Raw genomic sequence first — 24469 nt, 5'->3', positions numbered from 1 at the left:
GTTTTTCACCTGTCTTGTGATTGTTAATGTGGGGCCTGAGATGCAAAGCCCGAGGGAAGAAATTATTGGATAATTCCACAGGGGAGTGAAGAGTCTTGTCAGGAAGAACTTGGGAGGTTTCAAGGGATAGCTCCAGTCACCAATAAAATTCTAAACAAACATGCACTCACATATGAGCTATGTATATTCATGCTGGATGCTTGGAGTTCACATTAACATGGTCATGAATGTCCAGTTACTTTGTTGATATGCTGTTCTCTTGGATTTTTATCTCTTCCTTCTACAGATTCCTATTCTTCTGTGCTCCTACTACAGCAGTGAGTGCTTACTCAGAATGAAATACCGATTAATTGAGAAAGGAAATGTGATGATTACTGGTTTTTTTCCTGCATATGCTGTCTATCCACTCAACAAAACAATTGATTGGCGGATGATTAAATTTAACAGAGATTATATGGTTGAGTATGTCTTTTTTCCATTTATTCATTATCTAAATTTGGCATTTATATATCTTGGGGGAAGTATGGATTCCAACATCATTATTCCTCTCTTCCATTCCTAGATCTCTTCTGTGGTGCTGTCTTCTTAGTGACTCATCTTGTGCTTTCAAGGGGGAAATGGGAATTTGGGTTTTATTCATTTTCTTTTCTACAGTAGACACTGGGAATATCCCCCATATTCTCAGCTAAGCCCCTAACTCCTCAGGATTTGGATGTTTTCAATATTAGCTCTACTGTAGATGGATTAGATAATAGAAGGATGATAGAGTATTTGGTGGGACTCTAGAAGTCTAGCTGTGATCCTGTGAGAAGAAATGAATGCTACTGAAGTTAGTTGTTGTGTGTGAGTGACAAGTGTTATCTGTATTTCCTGCTCAAAATTTGGGAGCAAGGATGTCAGAATTAGACACTGGGACCAACTTTCTGCTTTAGAAATGCCTTCATCTGTCTTAGATTCTTTGATCTGACTTCTAATAATTGTATTATCTGATAAATTAGATGCTTACATGTTAGTTCCATGAAAATGCAATGTGTACTTCTTTATTATTATGAATCTGTTTCCCTGTGCCGCTTAATGTGATGAGACCTTGGAATACTGCTTTTAGTTATTCTCAAAGATACAAGATTAAAACGTAGTGTCAGACAAGTCCAAATGAGTATCTTAGGTCCTGCTAAAAATAAGCATTCATGTGTGTTAGGGTTTAGAAGAAGTCAAGGATATTCTACCCAAGCTGTCATGATATCTGTGGGTAATTAGACAGTAAATGTCTGAAAATGAGAAGTGCAGCTTGCTCTCAAGTCTGAACTCAACAAAGGCAACATGGAAATACATATTCAAGAGTTAGACTGGAGGCAATGGGTGGAAAATCACCTAAAATAAACGTAGGACGGAAGATGAATAATTGTCAATAAGGCAATACTGTGTCTGCTGAAATGTGGCGGTGGAGAGCAGTGGAAGAGAAAATGTTCAAGCGTGGAATGTCATTTTACATGAAGGTTATTGTAATATTGTAATAGGTTAATTCTTCATTTGATACAATGAAGACACACGGAAAATTTTAAAAGATAAAATATTCTGTGGAAGAGTCTACTGGCTCCAGAGATCATTGCTTACTTCAAGTTAGGTTAAGAAGCTGTATGGTCTACCAGACATTTGACCTTGTATGCAGGAAGGAGATTTGTCTGCTTTACAGCAGATGGTGTCCCTGTTCCTCCCTGTTCCTCATCTTCTCTGTTCTCCAATCTCAGCAGCTCAGACAACACTGTGCATTAGCTTATACAGTCCCTCTTGAGCTTATACAGCAGCAACCCCATGCCTGCAAAGGGACTGTAATAATGTGAGTTCCCTGTGGCTGGGTTGTCTAATATGTAAATGAAGAGAATGTTGTGTAAGTTTGATTTTATATCTTATGATGTATTAAAATGAAACTAAAGTATATTTGCGATTACAGAAGTTATAAAAACCAACATGTTTGATTTAGACAACACAAATTCAAATTATACTTTGCATAGAAAGTGAGGCACATGCAAATATATACACTGCAAGGATCACAACTGTTTTCATGCTTTTGATAATCTTTTACACAGGTGTGGGAAAGTATGTATGTAATTAGAAAAGTTTATTGTTCTGGCCTTCTCCAGTTAAATTTTCTCATGTTCCAATGGTAGCACTATAAGTATATTTATCTTCATTGCCAGAACTACAAAAGATCATGAGTTGTGGGGCCAGCGTTATTTTCTATTTCTCTAGATTTTGTGTGGACTAATTTTCTAACTGGATTTTACTTTCTTGTTGAAAGATGGTGAGTAAAAATTTGATAGGTACAGAATTATGTCTAATAGGTTCAAAACATGTCTACCATCTGATTAAAGCAGATTAATCTACATAAGCACCATGTTATGCATGGTGGTTAATTTTCCTGCAAAGCAATAATGACAGACAGTTTCTTTCACTGTGTATGGGAATGCTTTTCCTAAATGATAACTCAGAAATATGGCTGACTTAGTATGTCCAAGCTGCATTGTATCCGTTGTGTGTGCATTTTTGTATTAATAACTTGAAACAATTCACGTACTAGATGAATATGAATAGTCAGAGTTTAAGTTTTTTTCTAGTATACTATGGATATTCACCATTTTTCAGTCTTTTTCAAATTGAAGGACATAAATATCTGATTACAGATTATTTGAAAATATTTTAGAATGTAAGGTTTATTTTAAATATTTTCAATATATCATCCTGAAGGTGTAAAAAACAGGAACTTTTCATTGTACAAATTCTATTTATCTTTTTTATTAAGGAATTTTTAATATATTTTTCATACCAACCACATATCCCCCTCTCTTCTCTCCACCCGCACTTTCAGCCTTCCACCTCTCTCCCTAGCCCCCAAATCGTCCTAAAACAAGGTAAGGCCTCCCATAGGGAGTCAGCAGAGCCTGGTGTAGGCAGTAGAGGCATGTCCTTGCCTCTCCCTTTGAAACAAGGCTGTGCATGTTCTCCCACCATAGGTAATATGCTCCAAAAAGGCAGCTCATCTGCCAGGGATGGTTCCTGACCCTATTGCCAAGGGGCCTGTTAAGCAGATCAAGCTACACAACTGTCTCACTTATGCAGAGGGCTTACTCCAGTACCATGGAGGCTTCCCAGCTGTTGTTTTAAAGTTCATGAGTTCCCACTAGTTTTGTTTGTTTGTCTCTGTAGGTTTCCCTATCATGATCTTGATGCACCTTGCTCCTAGAATTCCACTTTTCTCTCTCTTTGAATGGTCTCCTGGAGCTTGGTTCTGGATCTCGGCATCTACTTACATCAGCTACTGGATGAAGGCTCTAAGATGACACTTAGGGTATTACCTGTCTGTTTATCTTTTAATTTTGTTCGTCTTTGATCATGAATCCCTAATCTAAAATAACAGGGGGAAAAGCATGTTAACTATATTACAGCATTTTCCTTCCATAATGCTTCAGACTTTCAATGATTGTGTTTTCGCTGAAAATAAAAAGATTAGGTGAATATCAAGTTGTACACTGAGTTACCTTCATCTATTTTATTCAGAAGAATGAATATTTAATGAATCTCTTTTGCTATAGAGTGCAAATGATGTTAGGCTGGAAACACTTAGCAACCCACACAGGATGTTGAACCTTTCCTGCTTTTCCTACTGACCAATCTGTGAATTATGACACCATTGTCATACTTCATAAAATATTAATATTTATCAATTATCAAAACTGTATTTTTCAGTAACGGCATATCCTTTCTGTTTAATGCTCAATTATTTGCACTGATTTCTTTAAGCTTTGAATTGCCATAGTTCTCAGTAATGTTATACAAGCTCATAAAAATTTAAGCAAGTTTTGAATATATTTATCATCGTGACATCAATATCTATTTATGGGGTAGAGGATGATAATTCATCATGTGTAAAGATGTACAATGATTAAATTATGGAGTTTAATATATCCTCCTTTCAACTTTAATCATAATAATTATATGTTTTCTGGCAAACCATGAATCATGTGCTCTCCAAACCAAGTATGTTGCTGCATATTGTGGTGGTGCACACCTATAATCTGAGCATTTGTGTGACACAGACAGGTTTTCAAGGCAGGCATGGACTATATAGAAAGTTTAAGAAAACCAAAAGAAATATTTATATATTTAATAATAGCTTTCTTTTAGAAAAATCTTTCTTGATACTCTTAAGTGCAAGAAATACTTTGTTAGTAGACCAAATAAAACAACACAGTTTGTGAATAACTTTTAATAAGAAATATATTTAATAATTTTGGGTGAGGATATAAAATCCTATGTATTTGCCCACAGTGTATTTGTATCTTGGTTTCCATGAGAACAAAATGCCAAGCTCCACATCTGTGTGCTCACAGTGGAACAGAGAAACATTCTCCCATTTTTTTTGCATTGATGTGTACATAATGCATAGAAACATAAAGGAGTCCTTATTTACATCAACTGAGCTCTATAGAATTTTTAAAGCTTTTAAACAAATATGTTTTATGTTGAAATTGTCTTCTCAAGATTTTGAGCATCATAGCTCATTGGTTTGTATAAAATAAAGTTTCTGGGCCAGAATGCCCATATTTTGAAAGTATTTGAGTGCATTTTGAAAGTATTGTTTCATGTGGGTGTGTTATTGAAGGCTGCTGTATGCATAGTGGACAAGCAGTAATTTCTGTAAACACATCAGCTATCTAGAGGTTTAGAAATGCACTAGGTGTGTTCAATATAAAGATCGAGTTTACTTATGATGTTCTTTGACTTCAGAATTTCTCTATTTATGTTTTTTGATCCATATTACTTGTCTGTTTCTGAAAATGGGGAATTGAAGTCACTCACCATCTCTGTTTTGGGGTTGATCTGTGCTTTTAAATCTAATACTGTTTCATTAAGGTATTTGGGGACTCCTATGTTTAATGTGTACATGATTAGAACTGTACTGCCCCATTGTTAGATTTTTTTTCTTTAATGAGTAGAAAGTATGCTTCACTATTTCTTCTGAGTAGGATTTGTTTGATGCCTTAGTTGTCACACCTTAAGAAATATGCATGCTAAGTTTTTACTTGAATTTGCTTGGGATTCTTTTTCCTTCCTTTAACTCTAATTGAGGTCTATCATGGTTGTGAAATGTGTTTCTTGGAGACAGTAAAATCCTGGGTATTGTTTTCTGATTGAATCTATTTCTGTTGTCCATGAGATCATAAATATTGAGTTAATATTGGATGATATGTATTACTTCCTGTCATTTGTTGTTGTTGTTTTTAATTGTTCTATTAGATGTATATTATTCAGTGTTCTGGAATTGTTCATTGTTCCCAGCCATCTCAGATATATTTAGCCTTTTCTTTGGATCTAACTAATCCTTCCTGTTTCCTTTGCAGAACTGGTTTAGTGGTGATAATTTTCTTCCTCTTTTATCATGAAAAGTTTACCTTTCCCTCTTACTATGAGTGACAGTTTTGCTTTTTATATTAGTCTGCTGGAGCATTGGTGCTCATTTCATGACTTGTAGAGCATCCATTCTGGCTTTCTAGCCTCTACTGAAAGAATCTGCTGCTATTCTGATGGGTCTCCCTTTAAATGTGACTTCATCTTTTTCATTTGCAGCTTTCTGCATCTTTCTGTGGCTCTGTATACTAACTGTCACTACGATTTTATTACATTGTAAAGCTTTTTTGTGGTCCTCTACATTTGGAGTTCTGCAAAATCAAATAGATGCAAGATATACCTGTAGAACATTGCAACCAAAAGCTAAAGAATACACATTCTTCCTTGCAGTTCATAGGACTTTCTGCAAAATAGACCACATATTGCAATAAAAGCAAGTCTCTGAAATACAAAAAAATTAAAATCACATCCTGCATTCTATCAGTCCTCCATGGACTACATCAGAATAGAAACAACAAAAGAAAAGAGTGAAAAAATAAATTTATGGAAGTTAAGTTATGTAAAACTGAATCAATCTCACTTGAAGGAAGAAATAAAAAAGGAACTTGTAAAATTCTAAGAGTTGAGTGAAAATTGAATCACAAGACACCAAAACCTGTGGGAAAACTGAAAATGGTCATAAGAGGAACGTTTTGGGCACTGTGAACCCATATCAGAAATTATGAGAAATCACAAATTAATAACTTGATGAGATACCTGAAAGCCTTGAAAATATAAGAACAAGTAACAGTTCATAAAGGCAAGTGGGAAGAAATCATCAAAATCAGGTCAGAAATTAATGACCTACAAATGGAGAAATCAATACAAAGAATGAATGAAACTAAAGATAAAAGACTGACAAAACTTAAGCCAATTAACAAAATTATAAGCAATCAAAATTATTAAACTTTATAATAACTATATTATTTTATAATAATTATAATACTATCATAATAATAACCACAATTAATACAATTAGAGATGGATGGGAGACATTATAACAGACACTGAGGATATTTGGAGAATTATAAAGTGACATTTAAAAACTTATAGGTTTCTCTGAATTGGGTAAGATTTAAGAAATGGGTAAATTTCCAGATACACATATTTTCTACCAACATTAAATCAAGATGACATTATTAAGTTAAATAGACCCATAACATCCAGTGTGATCAAAATATTAATTACAAATCTAAGTAAAAAAAACCCTCAAGATCAGATGGAGTCAGTGCAAAATTGTACAAAGCTTTCAAAGATCTTACACTAATATATCAAAAAAGGAGAAGAAGGAACATACACTTTATGAAGGCAGTATTACTCTGATTTCAAAAACATATAAAGACCCTACCAAAAAATGGAAAATTAATCGGTTAATGTCTGAAGAACATAGACACAAATCAAATGCTTGAAAACTAAATTCCAGAACACACCAAAATAGTTATATGCCATAATGTTGTTGTCTCATCCAAGAATGTTAGGCTCGTTGAACATCCCTAAATTAATTAATGTAAGACACCATATGAACGGAGTAAAGTACAGGAAAAATTGATGAACTGATTAAAAGGATTAAAGGCTTCTGATAAAATCCAACACCATTTCATGATAAAAGTCCGGGAGAAAAGAGGGATACAGAGAATGTACCTTAGTACTATAAAAGCAACATATAGTAAACCCACAGCCATCATCAACAGGTATAAAAAATAACTGAAAATGTTTCAATAAACTTCTGAAAACGACAAGGATGTCCATCCTCACTACTTCTGTTTAACATAGAACTTGTATTCCTACCAAGAGAAATAAGGGAAATGATAGAATCAGAGAGGTTACAGATAGGAAAAGAATCAAAGCATCTTTACTTGCAGATGATGCAGTGAAATACAAGAAAAGATCCTGAAGACTGTCTCAGAAATCTATACATTTGATACAGACATTCGGTAGCACAGCAGGATACAAAAGCCTCACAGAAGATGTGATGGACAAATGCTAAACATACTGAGAAAGAAATCAGGAAACCAATCCCTCTCAGAATAACTCCCCAAATAAAGTATCAGTGGATAAGAGTAACCAAGGGGGTGAAAGACACATGCAATAAAATCTTTAAGACAATGAAAGATTTAAAATAGATACTGTTGTGTGGTATTCACTAGAGAAGGCTTCTCAGACACAGGTTTAAGCCAAATGAAGTCTTTATTAGCTGGGCAGGACTGCACCAGGTGTTTGGGATCACAGTGTAGCGCGAAGTCTTCTCCTGGTGAGCTGTTATGCACAAAAACCATGTTTTCCATTGACACACTTCAGTTAACAAGAACAGTTAGTCAGAAGCAGAACTACAGGAGCAAAAAAGCAAGATGAGTACATTTTGAGACTTTCTCGGAATTATGTGGGTTTGACATATTATGTCTTTGTTTTAGTTTTGGTAGGTGGTGCTGTCTACATGCTGAGATTTACAGTCTGAATGGCACTTCCATCATGGAGTCAGTTGTTTTTAGGACTGGGGCCCTGTTACAATACCAGATGATGAAAGACCTACTAAACTCATAGATTGCTAACATTAACTATTGTGAAATACACATCCTACCAAACCAATCTCCTGACTCAAGGAAAGCCTCATCAAATTTCCAGTGTCAGTTATCACAGAAATTGAAGAATAATTTTAATTTTCCTGTGGAAGCACAAAAGACTAAATATAGACAAAAACAATCCTGACCAACAACAACACTGCAGAAGGAGTCATAACCCCAGATTTCATGTTATATTTTAGAGCTACACCTATAAAAACAGAGTGGGCATGGCATAAAAACTGAATTATTGACCAATGGAATAGAATTGAGAATACATAAAAACATATAAATCCACACTCATAAAGTCACCTGATTTTTGTCAAAGAGAGAATACTACTATTGGTCAAAATATGGAAATTTTTTTAAGAAGTGCCAGCCATACTGAATCAATACTGAATAGGATAAGGAAAATTTATTCCTGTATTTCCACCTATGCAAACTTAAATTTCATGTATCAGTGACCTCAACATAAGACCCAACTATTACAGAGTATTACTATTGCTCTTGTTTACCGTCAAGAACTTAATGGTAAGGCTCCATTTCTGTAGAAAACATATTTGAGTCAATGAATATAGAAAAATCAAACTGGAGAGGAACAGGAAGCTGCAACATTGCTGGCTAGCTTTCATAATGCTAAAAGTTGCTGTGCACACTCCTAAAAACAAAGGAGGACACAGGACCACAGATTTGGGGAAAAGGGAAACTTATTCACTGCTGGTGGGATGGAAAACTGGTGCAACAATTGAGTTTCTACTTTGGTAACTCTTCCTTCACATAACATCTCCTCAATTCAACTGTTTGGGGATTCTTGTTACTGGGTGTTATAACTGTATTAGGGACTCTGATGTGATCCTTTGATTGAGGAAGAGTTTGCAAAGCACTTCCTTTTCTGCAGGGGTTCACTTGTCTAGGTACCTTCTAACTCAACTCCAAAGACTTTTTGAGACTACTGGAAAACTACTGTCAAGTCCTGTTTTGTTTCCTGTGACTTTTAATTCCACAAAAGTGAACAAAAGATGTCTAGATGTGTTTCCCATTTTTATGTTCATGTTTTTGACATGTTTTGAGTAGATTTTTACCATGGGATGAGAAACTAGGGATAAACTACAACTTTGTCTGTTATGGTCTAGTTGCCCCACAATCACATTGTGGGAAGAAAGTACTTGGTCCAGTTCACATAGATGACATTTCTTGCTCTTCCTTTTCTTCTTCTTTCTTCTTCTTCTTCTTTTCTTCTTCTTCTTTTCTTCTTCTTCTTCTCCTTCTTCTTCTTCTTCTTCTTCTTCTTCTTCTTCTTCTTCTTCTTCTTCTTCTTCTTCTTCTTCCTCTTCTTCTTCTTCTTCTTCTTCCTCTTCTTCTTCTTCTTCTTCATTTTTTTTTGAGACAGGGTTTCTCTGTGTAGTTTTGTTGCCTGTCCCGGATCTCACTCTGTAGACCAGACTGGCCTAGAACTCACAGAGATCTGCCTGGCTCTGTCTCCCTAGTGCTGAGATTAATGGCATGTGCCACTGCCTCCTGGCAATTCTTGCACTGCCGTGATGAAGCACAATATTCTATGTATGTGGGTGGCACTTTATGCTTTAATTTGTCCTACTGATGTATGGATAACATCATCTGAGTATATTATCCTTTTGGTTTCTTACCCTTTCTGCTTGGATTACCATTTCCATGCTTTTGCTGTCAGATTGTCTTTCACTGGTGGTGGGGTGGATATTTTTTTAGAAGGTGGCATTGGTGTAGATGCACATTTGTGTCAGTGTACATACACAAGTGTGTGCCAGAATGTGGGTGACAGCAGTCAACCTAAATTGTTTTCCTTGTGGACCCAGCCACATTCTGGGGACACAGTCTCACACTGTCAGAGAGTTTACTGAAATGGCTAAACAAATATGAGAACAAGATTTAGGGATCCAACCTACCCATAACTCCAAAACTGGAACTGAAAGTATTCACTACTGTGCCCTGAGTGAAGCATGAGGGATCAAACTCAGGTCCTCATGCTGGAATGGCAAGCCCTTTCCCTAGTGATCTCTATCCCAAGCCCTGTGTTCATACTGTTAGACAAAAAGTGTGATACACATTTACTATTTTATATTCCTAACTGACTTGCATTTATAATTTTATTTATCCTGTTCTAGTATTTCTTACAAATATTGCTCCCTTTCCATAATTATGTATTGATTCATATCATAACTATCTCAGTAGTTAGTTTTTATGGGTTTAAACTGTTACTGAACAGCCAGGGTTCCTCTGAATCATTCTGTACACACAGATGCCAGGCCTGCTCTGTTGTCTCATGAGTTTAAGAAGTTATTCATCTCCTTTTCTACAGAGCCTACCAACATGAAGAAAATAGCATTGCATATTTATGAATCACTAAAAGTATGGGAATGAACTTTGGCACACAAATCAAAAAATGATTTACAAAACACAACCGGAATGAAACAAAACTTTATGACTCTTATATTTTTGATGTGAAATGCCATAATATTCCCCCATGTGTGTGGACATTTGGTCATTACAGAGTGCAAGTTATTTTTCTTTCCTAGTGACTAATATTAAGAGAATGAGTAAATATATCAGAAGTTAACACTCTAGCATTCCAACTGTGAGAACTGAGTTTACTTCTGCAGATTGCAAATGGGGAGGAGGGAATTACAGGGAATTACAGGGAATTACACAAATTACAGAATTTGTGTAAACCTGTTGCTCCTTTGGTGAAATGAGCGACAAAGGCAGGAGAATTGCTGTCATCCCATGAGCTACAAAAAGACATAGTATTAAATAAGGTGCATGATGATGATGCACATATCAACTTGTTTTTGATCTAGCATCCATTTGTGTATACACACCACACAGAGTAATAAGTACACATATTACACAAACACTCATATAAAAATGAACTGTTACAGAAATGTCAACTGTTGTTCAGACATGTTGAATAACCTGATATCCTTGAATTAAGCAGTGTCTTATTAACTGGTGGCTTGACAAAGAAACATTTATTTCTTGTAGTTGAGCAGATTGCAAGTTGAATACCAGGATATTTGAAGATCTCATCCTAATTTTTGGTCAGAATTTAACACAGGAACAAAATAACTACATTAGTCCCTTTTGGAGCTCAAGTTATTGAGAGCCTGGGGTTCTACAACATCCTAAAGAAATGAAACAAAGGGCAATTTTAGTCATATGGAAACAATACAGTAGAAGCTTCTTAAAACACACATACATACAAATAAAAGGGGAGACACAATCACAACTAGACATTTCTTAACACAAAATGAAACTTATAGATCTGGGAATAGGTTAATTGAATTGTTGGCCAAATGTGTCCTATGGAAATGCGCAAACACCCCCGCTACTGCCAAGGCTATTGGTTGCTCTAAACAAAATTCTGAGAGGTGTACAATGGTATCTCAGAGTTGTTTTGATTTGCATTTCCCTGATGACTAAGGATGCTGAGCAGTTCCTTAAATATCTTTCAGCCATTTGTGATTCTTCTGTTGAGAATTCTCTGTTTAGCTCTGTAGCCCATTTTTAATTGGATTGTTCAGTATTTTGATGTCTAGTTTCTGGAATTCTTTATATATTTTGGAGTTCAGACCTCTGTCAGATGTGGGATTGGTGAAGATCTTTTCCCATTCTGTAGGATATCATATTTGTCTTATTGACCATGTCCTTTGCCCTATGAAAGCTTCTTGGTTTCAGGAGGTCCCATTTACTAATTGATACTCTCAGTGTCTGTGCTACTGTTGTTACATTTAGGAAGTGGTCTAGCGTGCCAATGCATTCAAGATTACTTTCTACTTTCTCTTCTATTATCAAGTTCAGTATAGCTGGATTTATGTTGAGGTATTTTATCCACTTGGACTTGAGTTTTGTGCATGGTGATAGATATGGATCTATTTGCAATCTTCTACATGTTGACATCCAGTTATAATGGCATCATTTGTTGAAGATGCTTTCTTATTTCCATTGTACAGTTTTGGCTTTTTGTCAAAAATCAGGTGTTCATAGGTGTGCAGATTAATGTCAGGATTTTCAATTCCATCCCATTGGTCTACATGTCAGATTTTCTTCCAGTACCAAGATGTTTTTATTACTATAGCTCTATAGTAAAACTTGAGGTCAGGGATGGTGATGCCTCCAGAGGTTGCTTTATTGTACAGGATTCTTTAAGCTATCCTGGGTTTTTTGTTTTTCCATATGAAGTTGAGTATTGTTCTTTCAAAGTCTGTGAAGAATTGTGTTGGGATTTTGATGGGGACTGCACTGAATCTGTAGATTGCTTTTGGTAAGATTGCCATTTTTACTGTTATTCCTACCTATCCATGAGCATGGGAGATCTTTCCATTTTTTGATATCTTCTTCAATTTCTTTCTTCAGAGACTTAAAGTCCTTGTCTTACAGGTCCTTCACTTGCTCAGTAAGTGTTACCCAAGGTACTTTATATTCCTTGTGGCTATTGTAAAGGGTGATGTTTCTCTGATTTCATTCTCAGCTCATTTATCATTTGTATATAGGAGGGCTACTGATGTTTTTTGAGTCAATCTTGTATCCTGGCACATTACTGAAGGTGTTTATGAGATGTAGGAGTTCCCTGGTAAGATTTTTTTGTCACTTATGTATACTATCATATCATCTGCAAATAGTGAATGTCTGACTCCTTCCTTTCCAATTTGTATCCCCTTGATCTCCTTTTGTTGTCTTATTGCTCTAGCTAGAACTTCAAGTATTATATTAAATAAATATGAGGAGAGTGGACAGCCTTGTCTTGTTCCTGATTTTAGTGGAATTGCTTTGAGTTTCTCTCCATTTAATTAGATGTTGGCTGTCGTTTTGCTGAGAATTGCCTTCATTTTGTTTAGGTATGTTTTTTTTGTATTCTTGATCTCCCCAGGACCTTTATGATGAAGGCTTGTTGGATTTTGTCAAAGGATTTTTCAGTATCTAGTGAGATGATCATGTGTATTTTTTCTTTCAGTTTGTTTATATCGTGTATTTCATTAATAGGTTTTTGTATGTTGAACCATCCTTGCATCCCTGGAATGAAGCCTACATGGTCATGGTAGATTATTTTTTTAATATATTCTTGAATTCAGTTTGCCAATATTTTAAAAATGTGTATTTTTGCATCAATGTTCATGAGGGAGATTGGTGTGTAATTCAATTGCTTTGTTTCATCTTTATGTGTTTTGGATATCAGGGTAACTGTAGCCTCATAAAAGGGTTTGGTAACATTCCTTCTGTTTCTATTATGTGGAAAAATTTGAAGACTATTGGCACTAGCTCTTCTTTAAAATTCTTGTAGAATTCAGCACTGAAACTATCTGGTCCTGGCCTCTTTTTGATTAGATGACTTTTAATGACCGTTTCTATTTCCTTAGTGGTTATTAGTCTATTTAAATTGTTTATCGGGTCTTGATTTAACTTTGGTATGTGGTACCTATGCAGAAAATTGTCCATTTCTTTTATATTTTCCGATTTTGTGGAGTACAGGTTTTTGAAGTGACCTGATGATTCTCTGGATTTCTTTGTTGTCTGTTGTTATGTCTCCCTTTTCATTTCTGAATTTGTTAATTTGGGTGTTCTTTTTCTCTCTGCCTCAAGAGGTTTGGATAAGGGCTAGTCTGTCTTGATTTTCTCAAACAACCAACTCTTTGCTTCATTGACTCTTTGTACTGTTCTCTTTGTTTCTATTTTATTGATTTGGCCCTCAATTTTATTATTTCCTGGCATTTATTCTTCCTGGGTGAATTTGCTTCTTTTTGTTCTGGAACTTTCACATGTGCTGTTAAATTGCTAGTGTGAGATTTCTCCATCTTCTTATTTGTGGGCATTTACTGCTATGAATTTTCTTCTTAGCACCTCTTTTGTAGTGTCCCATAAGTTGGGCTATGTTGTACATTCATTTAAGTTGAATTCTAGAGAATCTTTAACTTCTTTATTTCTTCCTTGTCCCAGTGGTGATTCACTTGGGCATAATTCAGTTTCTATGTTATTGTAGGATTTGTGTAATTTTTGTTTTTGAAATCTAACTTTAAGCCATGATGGTCAGATAAAATACAGGAGGTTATTCCAATTTTTTTCATCTGTTGAGATTTTCTTTTTGTCCAAGCATGTGGTCAAGTTTCCATGGGGTGCTGAGAAGAAGACATATTCTTTTTTCTTAGGGTGGCATGTTCTGTAGATATCTATTAAGTCCATTTGAGTCATAACATCTTTTAGTTCACTCATTTCTCTGTCAAGTTTCTGTCTGACAGACCTGTCCATTGGTGACAGTAGGGTGTTGAAGTCTGTAGCTAGAGTTTTCCTGCCTGGCCCATAGTCAGGACAAATGTCTGACACCCGCCAGACCCACAGCCATTCAGACCCAACCAAATAAACACAGAGACTTATATTGGTTACAAACTGTATGGCCGTGGCAGGCTTCTTGCTAACTGTTCTTACAGCTTAAATTAATCCATTTCTATTAATCTATACCTTGCCACGTGGCTTGTGGCTTACCAGTACTTTACATCTTCCTTGTCCTGATGGCGGCTGGCAGTGTCTCCCTCACCCAGCTTCCTGTTCTCTCAATTCTCCTCTCTGTTAGTCCCGCCTATACTTCCTTCCTGGCCACTGACCAATCAGTGATTTATTCATTGACCAATCAGCAACACATTTGACATACAGACCATCCCACAGCAGAAGTCTCTCACTATTAGTGTGTGGGATTTGATGTGTGATTTAAACTTTATTGATGTTTCTTTTACAAATGTGCATGCCCTTGTATTTGGGGCTTAAATGTTCAGATGAACTTCCATAATAAATAAATAAATTTGGGGCATAAATAAAACTTCATCTTGGTGGATTTTTCTTGTGATTAATATGTAATGTCCTTACCGATCTCTTTTGATTGATTTTAGTTTAAAGTCTATTTTGTTAAATATTAGCATAACTACATCAGCTTGCTTCTTAAGTCCATTTGATTGGACAGTGTTTTCCCAGGCTTTTACTCTGAGATAATGTCTGTCGTTGAAGTTGAGATGTGTTTCTTGTATGCAGAAAGATGGATCCTGTTTTCATATCCATTCTGCTAGCCTGTGTCTTTTTATAGCTGAATTGAGTCATTTGATATTAAGGAATATCAATGACCAGTGATTGTTAATTCCTGTTATTTTTTGGTGGTGGTATTGTGTGTTTCCCTTTTTTGGTATTTGTTAGTGTGCGATTATCTATTACCTGCTGTGGGATGGTTAGTATGTCAAGTGTGTTGCTGATTGGTCAATAAATAAATCACTGATTGGCCAGTGGCTAGGCAGGAAGTAGAGGCGGGACAAGGAAGAGAATAAAGCTGGCAAGAGAAAGGCTGAGTCAGAGAGACACTGCCAGCTGCCCTCATGACAAGCAGCATGTGAAGATGCCCGTAAGCCACGAGCCATGTGGCAAGGTATAGATTTATAGAAATGGGTTAATTAAGTTATAAGAACAGTTAGCAAGAAGCCTGCCACAGCCATACAGTTTGTAAGCAATATAAGTCTCTGTGTTTACTTGGTCAGGTCTGAGCGGCTGTGGGACTTGCAGGAGAGAGAGATTTGTCCTGACTGTGGGCCAGGCAGGAAAACTCTAGCTACAATTACCTATGTTTTCATGTGTGTATCTAACTTCTTTAGGTTGGATTTTTCCTTCTAGTGCTTTTTGTAAAGATGGATTTGGGAATAGGTATTGTTTAAATCTGATTTTATTATGGAATATTTTGTTTAATCTGTCTATGGAGGGTTAGGAGGGCTTGTAGGTTACAGGATCTGGTGGGGGATGGATGTAGACCATCCTGCCTGCAAGAAACTTTCCTGCAGGCCTGAAACTGGGGCTGCAATGGGTGGTGGTGTGGGGTGCGGTGTTGTGCCCCTAGGCTCAAAGCCTACAGGCTGGGCTATGAGGACAAAGACTTATTTATCTCTTAGTCCAATTGGTGCTGGCAGACTCTGTCTCAGGGCTACAAAGTATTCTTAAGGGCGGGCCCCAAGCTCAGTAGTAGATGGGGAAAAAAGTAAAAGCTCAATGGAGTTTTTTGGAGGTTAATTTTTTTCAACCTTATAAGTCTTTTGTGCGCATATTATAGTTTCTAACATTTTTATACTCATTCAGCTTTACTAGACCATGAGATGTTTTAGAAAGGCAAAGTAACACAGATTCACAGAGTTAAACAATTACAACACAAACAAAAGTAAAATACCTTAATATATTATTCTACAACATTTCCCCATTTTTTTAAATAAAAAGAAAGGTCTTAGATTTAACATAGTATAACTAAATAAAACAAAAAGTTATCAAGTAAGAATTATGTTTACAATATTCAGTCCATTTACATTTAGCAAATTCAGAGAAAGCACTCCACCATCCATCCATCTTAGTGACTCCAAAGATTTACACATAATCTACTTTTATCATAACTAAGGAAAACTGCAACTGTAACTATCTAGTCTTCAACTCCATCAAAGTCCCCAGAAAGACATAACATCATTTAAGTAAACAAAAGTGCATTGCAAACAACTTCCAAACAGCCTAGACATGACAGAGACATCTTACTGCCTGAACAGTCACCCAACGTTCTTCTGCAACACTGGAGCATCCATCTTCAGCCTACAAGCATAGAGTATAGGCATACTTTTCAGTGAAGCAAGAAAGTTGAAGGACCGAGTTTCTAATGTTTTCTTTTTATGGTTTCTGTGTATTAAAACATGTGTGTGCCTCTGCTTCCTTATGTGTTCTTTTTTCTTTAGCACTTATTCTTCTCTTTGTTTGTTTTGTATGATACTGGCTTGTTTATTTTTATTTTAACTTATTTTTATTGTTTTGATATGCCTGCTTGTTTTCTAAAAAGAGAGAAAAGGGTGTGGATTTCTGTGGGAGAGGATGTGGGGAGACATGGGAGGAGTTATTCAGGGGTGTGGTAATTAGAATATAATGTATGAAAAAATCTATTTTCAATACTAGAAAAAGAAACAACACTCCCATTCAAATTCTAAAAAATGCTGGGAAGATATTTAAACATGTACTTTTGGAAACAGAATCAGTCAAACTGTAAAACCCACTGCCCTAAACTTACACCCATACCAGGAGTTTTGTGGTGTGAGTCTTCATCCTAAACATTGTTCTACTGTCTCTGCAGGTTTAAGTTGAGGAACTACCAATGTATTTTGGCCATGATGTTTGCCATTGAGGAGATCAACAGCAATCCCTATTTTTTACCAAACATGTCACTGGGATTCATTATCCAGAATGTCCCTGATGGTCAAAGATACACTCTGGTCAACCTCATAGGTACATTTTCAGGCCCTGGTTATGCCACCCCTAACTACAGATGTGCAAGAGAGGGCATGTCAGCTGACATTCTTACAGGACAATCATGGGCAGAATCAGAATACATAGGGACACTGCTGGATCTTTACAAATATCCACAGGTGAGAGAGGGTGATTAGATAGGACATGATGTCAGTTCTACTTGGTGACATTTTGGGCAGCTGTGGGGAAAAACAAGGAAAATTAAATCACTCTGAATGGGTAGGGAAATGATGCAGACAGATGGTGATGCATCTATATATTTCTAGCTTAGAATGGAGGGAAATGAAAGGGTGGAGTAGTGACAGCACACTATTGAACCTCTGAATATTTTCTGGACTTCTTGGAAAACACATAGGAAGGCAGGTTTGACCTTCAATGCATTGTTGTCCTACAGTCTTCAAACCATTGCTGTAGAATGGAGTTGATTTTCATGACCATGTTCTTCTTTCTGATTGTTTCTCTCTACAGCTTACTTTTGGGCGTTTTGATACTACCCTCAGTGAACAAAGAAAGTTTTCTTCCCTGTACCAAGCGGCCCCCAAGTACACATCTCTGAAACTTGGCATTGTATCACTGATGCTTCATTTCCACTGGAACTGGGTTGGGCTGTTCATCATAGATGATGACAAAGGTGCCCAGATTCTGTCAGATTTGAGAAGTGAGATGGAGAAAAATGGAGTGTGCATAGCATTTGTGGAAATGATCCTAGCCAACAGGGGTTCATTTCTGACCACATCCTGGAAAAATCAGGTGCAGATCCTGGAATCATCAGCGAATGTGATTATTATTTATGGGGACACTGATTCCCTATTAAGCTTAATAGTAAATATTAAGAAGATATTACTCACATGGAAAGTCTGGGTCCTGAACTCACACTGGGATCATACCCAATTTGATATCTAATTGCTGTTAGATTTATTGCATGGGGCCCTTATTTTTTCACACCATCAGGAGGAGATCATTAATTTTACAGATTTTATTCAGACAGCCAATCCTTTCAAATACCCACAAGACATTTATCTTCATGTATTGTGGCACTCATTCTTCAATTGCTCATATTTGAGGAAAGATTGTAAAATTGTGGATAACTGTCTGCCTAATGCCTCCTTGGGATTCTTGCCAGGGAACATATATGACATGACAATGAGTGAAGAGAGTTACAATGTCTAAAAAGCAGTGTATGCTGTGGCCCACAGTGTGCATGAAATGATGCTCAATCAAGTACAATTTCAGTCTCATGGAAAAGAGAAAGAGATGAAATTCTTCCCCTGGCAGGTAACGCTAATGTTGTGTATTATAACATCAGCAATATCAAACACCTAGAGTAATAAATGTCATCAAACTAGACAATATGTATTTTAAATTATTTTGTGAAAAATCTACAAGAGAGACTGTGCAAGGAGGAGACTGTTTTAAGTTTTTATGTAGTTGTATTGCAAAGAGTCATACAATGTTTCCAGGAAAACTTTTCAACATAAAAAGTCCATTTATCCCAGAGATTTCACACAACAGAAAAGTCAGAGACAGAGATGGTCTCAATGGATATGAAAACTTCTAAGATGCTTATTTTATGTAAATTATCACTCATAAAATCATTCATTTTACATAGTGAATCTCTAACTTTTTTCAGAACTTAGTTGGGTATGACTGTATTTTCAACAAAGGGGAAGTTTTCTCTATGCACACCATGAGTGCTTGGTTCTAAGTTTTCTAATGGAACTGATTCAAATGTTTTAGAAGCACAATAATGCTTCCATTATCCTAGGGTATCATTTGTTTGATGTGATTGGTACCTATATTAAAGGTGCTTTTCACAATAGGGATTAAAATCAATAAGAGATGTTTCCTGATTCTTCCTCTGTTGTACTTCTCTGGAGATTATGTAATAACAGCATGCATCTCTTTTAGCTTCATCCTTTCCTAAGGAAAACACAGTTCATCAATCATGCTGGAGACTTTGTGGTTCTGGATCAGAAAAGGCATTCACATGTACAATATGACATTCTCAATTTTTGGAATTTCCCAAAAGGTCTTGGGATAATAGCAAAAGTAGGAACATTTTCTCCAAATGCTCCAGAGGGCCAGAAATTGTCCTTATCTTCTCACATGATACAGTGGGCCACAGGGTTAACAGAGGTGGGTTTCATCTTCCTTCAGTATTTTGACCTGTATGTAAATTTCAAAAACTCTATTTCTGTGTGTCATGACCCTTAACTGCTCACACAGGGCCCATTTATTGACACATAATGACCACCAATATAAAGAATTGTCTTCATACCTAATTTTGCTGGATGAACTATTTATTTTCCAGTCTGCTCATTTATTTAATGCCATAAAGTATCTGTTTCATGGTTATTTCTCTCATTGTTATGAGTCACATGACAGATTTATTTTGATCCCATCTTGGAAGGTTTCCGTCAGTGATCAATGGGTGTTTTGCTTTTTGAGCACTGTCAATGTAGAAAAACATGATTTGAATGTGTAGATGTATTAGTTGTTGATTTTGCTGTTGCAAAAAAAAACTACCTGTTGAAAAATATAGGATCATTATTCTTGTTTCACAGTTTGAAGGTATATTCAGTCACTTCAGGAAGCCATGTTTTTAGGGCGTAGAGGTAGCTATTCACATTGCATCAACAGTCAGGATGCAGAGATAGCTGAATGTTACTCTGATCGTCCTTTCTTCCATTTCATTCATTCAGGGACCAGGGCCATTAACTCGGATCCACCTACTTTAGAGAGGATTTTTGACCACAAGTATCATAACCTGGAAAACCTTTGCAATAATCCTCATTTATTTGTTTCCATAGTGGTTCTAAGACCTATGAAGTTCACAAGATGAACCATTACTATGGAAGACGAATATATATGCCTTTGTATCCAGGAGTCAAGAGACAGTAGATTTTTAGTGTCACCAAGACATGCTACCTTGGACCTGAATTTTTACCTCTATACTTTGCTTCATTATCTTTCAACAATTTTCCAGCAAAGTTGTGTTATTAAGGCCAAGTACTCACCACATGGACCTTTGAATGACTCATTCTACTAGTAGAAACAATTCAACTATCTGCATTTAGACAATAGAAACAAATTAATGATTCCATATTTGAAAACACTCTGCCTATTACATATTCCACAAAAACCTGAATATTTGCTTCCATTCATTTTATTTTTCTTAGATTCCTCAGTCTGTATGCAGTGAAAGCTGTGATCCCGGATTCAGTAAAACTCACCAGGAGGGCAAAGCTGCCTGTTGCTTTGACTGTACCCCTTGTCCAGAGAATGAAATTTCCAATGAGACAGGTAAATGCCAATCATTTCATTGATAAATAGACAGATACATAGATACATAGATACATAGATAGATAGGAAAAAATCTAAATCCATTGCATGTGAGTATAATTGTGTCATTATGTGGAATAAGAAGATAAATCACACAGATTTATCTTGCTAACATTTTTATGAATAATTACTTTTTATAATTCCTGGAATATTTTAATTGAATAAACACTATTTAGAAAATACTTGTGGACTTACATTATTTACCTCTATAATAGGGACTCTTTAAATTTTATTTTTTTATAATTGGAATCCTTTCACACTATATATGTACATAGATCTAGTTGTTTTAGCAAATATATTGAGGTGGACAAATGAGGGAACACTTCATCATTACCTTGAATGTGTATGACTTATACACACTGGACATGTACAAGGTTCATATGCTTGTTGCATTTGCACAAAGGTGGAGCACTTCACCCACCATAGGCAAATTCCATAGGACTACATGTTAATAACTGGACTTGAAAAGATAATGAAGGCCAAGGATGAGAAGAACATACAAATATCAGACAGGTGAAAATTCAATATGCTACTCACTCAAAAACTGTAATCTAAATCTTTTCCATGAAGGAGCATGTTTAATACTTATGAAGTAATTTGCATAGCTTGCATATTACATGCCTTTCTTTAAAAAGAGATGGAGTTCTGCATATGAAGCTTTTATTATGACCTAGGACATTAAGAGCAAAATAAATACTCCAAATACAGAAGAGAAGGAGTAACAGTGGAGGAGCGAGACTTGAAAGTACAGTGTAAAAGTATAACTTCAGAAACTAATGATGTGGATTTGAGAGATGGCTCCAATGTTCAGAGCACTGGCTACTCTTCCAAGGATCCAGGTTCAGGTTCCAGGACACATATGGTGGCTCACAGTCTTCTGTAACTCCAGTTATGCCCTATAATGGTCGCTTCAGGGCCGGGATGCTCATGGTTTCTAGATCTGTAGGAGACACACACACACATGAATTAAAAATAGATTTTTATTTTCAAATAAATAAAATGAGCATAGCTTTTTAAGAAGAAGTGGAAGAAAAACAAGTGTATTTTCAAGAGATTTAATGCTTCTAAAAATTGAATTAATTCTTTAATTCATTAACAATATCAACAAAAGTAAAAATAAAGTCTACACAACAGGACTGAGGCACATAAGAACCCACAGGTGGTAGCATGTACAGGGCCTGCCCAGGGTAAATCCAGATGGGATCAAAGCATACAGATGAAGAAGTGGACATGAGCTCCCACTCCTTACCAAGACCATTTCTGCAATTGATGCCCACTTGTAAAGGAATACTAAGTTTTCCCAATGAACTATCACTGGGTATAGTAATAACCCTTAAGGATAGGACTGTTGCCCAGGGGTAGATGGCCAACACGAAATGACCTCAGATGTATTTTTGTATCATTTGCTTTCTTTGACCTCAGTTTTGTTTGTTTTGTTTTTATTGGACTTTTCCTTCATAGTATATTTTGCAACTTCATGTTTTATAGTTTGAGTGTGTATATGTGTGTGTGTGTGAGAGAGAGAGAGAGACAGAGACAGACAGACAGACAAAGACAGAGAGACAGAGAGACAGAGAAAAGAAGACAGAGAGGAAGAGACAGAGAAATAGACAGAGAGAGATCTTAATTTTTTGGCTTGGTTTTTTGAGTTCTGTTTCACTTCAAAGAGAAAGAAACTGTGGACTTGTATGTTCATGGAGGTCAGGAGGATCTGGGAGAAATAGACGAAGGGAAAATCAAGATCAGAATGTATTATATAGCAAGTATGAATGGAAATGTGATGATATAAAGACAGTTAAATATATATTGAAAACAAAATGGTATGTTGAAATATTTAATGAAATATGAGAGAAAAGTCCATAGCATGCAATAATCTAAGAAAACTGACAAGATGTCAGGAACCAAGTGTTAAAATACTGTTCCATGGATACTTTAGAATATATGAGCAGTTCTTATTTACTCATTACATAGACAGTGTTGTACAGAATTATGAGAACAGTCTCACTCGTGAAGTGCTTCAAGGCCCTAATAATTTAAAAATACTAATTCACTCAGGATCCTTCAAAGAATGAGGAAATACAGAACACCGTGGACTTTATGAATATAGGTACATTTGGGATACATCTAAAAGAATATCGCTGTAAGAATACGATATCAAAGCACATTCTCTCTATCACACTGAATTCCCATGTCCTCTTAAGAATGGAGATGTATTGATGAAGAGGCAATCTCAGAGTCAAATTAGGTTCATGCAATGTATATCAATGCTCTAATGATTATAAAACAGATACCACAGTGTCACTATGGTGAGGATACCTTCTGAGTAACAACAGAGAAAGCACTGGGGCTGTTTAATTTCTGTCAGCATGAAGCAGAAGGCAAATGGAGTTTAATCCTTCTATATTTGTATCTGATAACATTTCAATGTTCTGGAGCAGAGAAGAAAGTGGTTTAGGATAAAAGGGAAAACCTGAGTATGCACTCATGATCACCTGCATTTCTGCCAGATGTGGACCAGTGTGTGAAGTGTCCAGAAACTCACTATGCAAATACAAAGAAGAGCTACTGCCTACAGAAAAGTGTGACATTTCTGGCCTATGATGACCCGTTGGGGAAGACACTCACCTTCATGTCCATGGGTTTCTCATCACTCACAGCTGTTGTTCTTGGGGTGTTTCTGAAGCACAGAGACACTCCCATTGTCAAGGCCAATAACCGGGATCTCAGTTACACCCTGCTCATCACTCTGACCCTCTGTTTTCTCTGTCCCTTGCTTTACATTGGCCATCCTAGCAGAGTCACCTGTATCCTGCAGCAGAACACATTTGGACTTCTGTTCACTGTGACTCTTTCCACTGTGCTGGCCAAAACTCTCACTGTACTTATAGCCTTCAAGATCACTGCTCCAGGGAGAATGAGGAGGTGGCTACTCATAGCAAGGGCCCCTAATTTCATCATTCCCATCTGCACCCTGCTGCAAGTTGTTCTTTCTGGAATCTGGCTTGCAACCTCTCCTCCATTTATTGACAAAGATGTTCATTCAGAACATGGGCACATCATCATCACTTGCAACAAAGGCTCAGCTATTGCCTTCTACTGCATCCTTGGATACCTGGGAAACACTGGCTCTAGGGAGTTATCTTATGGCTTTTTTGTCCAGGAATCTGCCTGACACATTCAATGAAGCCAAGTTCCTGGCTTTCAGCATGCTGGTGTTCTGCAGTGTCTGGGTCAGCTTCCTCCCTGTCTACCACAGCACCAAGGGGCAGATCATGGTGTCTATGGAAGTCCTTTCTATCTTGGCTTCCAATGCATCACTCTTAGGCATCATCTTTGCCCCCAAGTGCTACATCATATTATTAAGACCAGAAAGGAACTCACTTCATCACATTAGGGAGAAAACATATGCTAGGAGGAAATACCTTGAAACTTAGCTACCATGTTTTTAAATTAAAGAGTTTTGAAACATGATTGTTCTTCACTATCTGAACACTCACATATGAAGTTGTAATTTGGTATTTGATCCCGTAGGCTGTTATTTCTTTAGGTGATCATATTAGACTACATTAATTCTGTATCCATCTTTTTGTCACATTGAAATACAAGTGGCATGTTGAGTCCTCCTCTTGCATTCACTATTGCTTTTGTGTTTTGGTTTCATTTGGTGATGAAATCTAAATTTGTGAATTCTTCCACTTGGATCATTCACATATTTTATTAATTTGAATACAAGATTCCAAAAAATATTTACTCTATCAACTGTGGTTGCTCACAAACATATTCAAATCATGTAT

At 36.4% G+C, this 24469-nt stretch overlaps 1 pseudogene; it reads left to right on the top strand.

Moving 5' to 3' along the window:
* The first annotated feature begins 248 nt into the window (after positions 1 to 248).
* On the top strand, positions 249 to 24109 carry LOC128095105 (vomeronasal type-2 receptor 116-like; annotated as a pseudogene).
* Positions 24110 to 24469: the final 360 nt, after the last annotated feature.

The sequence above is a fragment of the Peromyscus californicus genome, unplaced genomic scaffold (genome assembly GCF_007827085.1).
Source record: "Peromyscus californicus insignis strain IS unplaced genomic scaffold, ASM782708v3 Scaffold_4__1_contigs__length_199733344, whole genome shotgun sequence".
Taxonomy (NCBI): Eukaryota; Metazoa; Chordata; class Mammalia; order Rodentia; family Cricetidae; genus Peromyscus; species Peromyscus californicus.
This window is presented reverse-complemented; position numbering and strand designations above follow the sequence as displayed.